The sequence below is a fragment of the Arachis duranensis genome, chromosome 1, assembly GCF_000817695.3.
Source record: "Arachis duranensis cultivar V14167 chromosome 1, aradu.V14167.gnm2.J7QH, whole genome shotgun sequence".
Classification (NCBI taxonomy): Eukaryota; Viridiplantae; Streptophyta; class Magnoliopsida; order Fabales; family Fabaceae; genus Arachis; species Arachis duranensis.
In genome coordinates, this window is record NC_029772.3 from 70,448,895 (window position 1) to 70,451,692 (window position 2,798).

General features: G+C 32.1%; 1 pseudogene; it reads right to left on the reverse strand.

The window, feature by feature from the left end:
- Nucleotides 1-214: 214 nt before the first annotated feature.
- On the reverse strand, nt 215-869 carry LOC107494835 (uncharacterized; annotated as a pseudogene).
- Nucleotides 870-2,798: the final 1,929 nt, after the last annotated feature.

Consider the following 2,798-nt stretch of genomic DNA (forward strand, 5'->3'; position numbering starts at 1 on the left):
CAGCACCCATTTTCTCTCCCTCCCCATCGCAGCCCCCCAACATACACTCCCCCTTCCCTTTCCCTCTCCATCGTAACCCCTTCCTTCTCGCTCTCATTGTAGATTATATAAAGCACAGATAGAAGCATACACAATAGAACACAAGATCACAATTCAAATTGCAATCTACCAATACCATGAGTTTCTTTCCAAATATATTACAATATTCCATCAATTACATTAAAAGAAGAAGAAAAAGAAAAATTCACTTACAAACCGCCCAAATTTCGTTCCTTTTGATCATACATCCAGATTCTCCGAATTCCAAAAGGCTCTTCACCAACAATCCCAACAAATTCACAATGACCACACACCCGCAATAACTGCGAAAAATAGTAAAAACGAGTTCTGTGTATCAATTGCTATAATAAGCAAAACCAAGAAAATCACGAAGACAAAGTTATAGATGAACATCAAAAGCGTGACCCAGAGGTAAGTGATGAACAAATGCTTGAAGACTTTGGGGATTGCGGAGATGGTAGAGAAAAAGGAGACAACTTTTTGTTGGTGTAGAGGGAAGTAACGGTGAAGATGATGACGGCGGTGGAGAGGAGAGAGAAGGCAAAGAGGAAGAGAAGGTAGCAGAACTGGATTGTGAGGAGAAGGGTCCATTCATGCTTTGCTTGAGAAGAGTCCTGATAAGGGTTCTGGAACTGAGCGAGGAGTGGGTGTGTGAAGAGTGAGTGTGCGAGGATTGCAAATGAGAGAGGGAAAATTAGTGTTAGGGTTATGAGGTAGAATACCTTTGATGATCTCTTTGGAATTGAGATTGATTCTCTCAAGATTTTTAGAATGTTTAGGAATTACAACTCCTCTGGAGCCAGATCCATTACTCCTTCTTCTTCTTCTTCTTCTTCTCAGATTCTCGTTCTCCTCTTCTCTAATTTGTAAGAGAGAAAGATAGAGAGAATCAAAAGTTTTGCTTCGTGGTTGCTTTGAAGGGACGGAATTTTGAGGTATTAAATTTTTATTTTTCTTCGTTGCAGAAATGAGATAAGATGGGATGATATGATATGAGAGGGAAAGAAAGGGAAACGAATTGTGATTGGGAGGGAAGGGGTAGGGGGTTGTGTTGGGTAGGAGGAGGGATGCAATGAAAAGGAGATGGAAGGGGAGTCTGCGTTGGGGAGGAAGAGATTAGGGTTTGAAAGGTGGTTTGCTTGGTCACCAAAACACGGTGGTCATGTCAGCATTGTGTTTGCCGGAAATTTGCTCCGGCAAACTCGAAGACACGTTTGTCAAATTTTAAAACTTTTAGGGGTTATTTTCTTAATAACAAAAGTTAAGTACCATTTTATCAACGTCATAATCTTTCAGATACCAATTTGGTATTTACCTATATATATATACCAATTTGGTATTTACCTCTATATATATACCCTGCCATTTTTTATAAATGCGAAATTTGAATTTTTCTGAGGAAATCAAAGTTTTACTAAATCTACGAAAGTTTTACTAAATCTACGAATTCAAATGTAGTTCAATTTTCTTGATTTTCAATTATTTTATTTATTAAAAAAAATGCAATCCGTACTACGTACATAAAAGGAGAATTGACTTTGATATTTGAATACTCAAAATATGACATGACTATAACATGTTTAGACTTTATATCTCTCTGTCCTTGTTAAGTATTCTTGTGGCTCAAGTATTACCATCCTTAGTTTTTAACTTTTGATTGTGATATGGTATTAGAAATGTATTTGATTAACGAATAAAAATAGAATAACAATTTCCAGACAGTTTCATGATATATAAATAAAGCTCATTTTAAAAAATTTGCATTCTATTCTTACCTCTTAAAGCATATATAATGATTTTAACAGTTATGAAAAAATCAAAGAAAAGGTTTTTTTTTTTTCAGGGCAAGGGAATTTATAATTTTTCAGAAATTTTGAAATAATTTTAACTATATTTTGAAGAATTACACATCTGGAATGTAGCATACAAAACAAACACTTGCATGTTTGTAGCTTTTCACTTGGTTAGTTTGGATTATATAGTAGCTCATACAATAATACCATAGTGCTCTTTCCTGAATATATATTTATAAAAAGAGTAAATTAACAACTTAATTTTTGAAAAGTTGTGTCAAATAAATTCGTTCTTGAAGAATGAAAAGTTCCAAATAAATTTCTGAGGGTTGGTTTGATTGGACACGTCAAGTCCTCCGGTAAAAAAACATTAAAATGTAGTAACTAATTTGTCTAATTTTAAAATTTAGAAGCACTAACACACATATTAACCAAATTTTGTCAGAACTATAATCCATAATAATTCACCTACCAATTTCAATGTATTGATTGGTCTTGTAACTTATCATAAGAAACGTGAATTTAGAGATAGAACTGATATTGTGAATTTCATTTAGAAAAAGTATAGATAAACAATAAAAATACTAAAATAATATAAATAATAGATATATCGAATGTTTAATTTACTAGGTGTATGAATGATTATTCTAATATTAAGATTTAGGTGAGTAATTTAGAATGTAGTATATTTTTATTTTATTTGGCCAATTTTAAAACTTATTTATTTACATTATTCACAAAAACTATTGTCTACCTAACAAAATCCTTTCATTTAAAATATTTTTATTTCAATTATTTCTGTTGTTTTACTCTAAATTAGACAAAGTGATCCCTATCTACTAACAATATCAAGTGTTTTTAATGGTTGGACAGAAAAATTAGACTTATTTTTTTTTATCTTTTAATAGTGAATTTATCTAACGCAAAATTTTTTAGAAATTAACT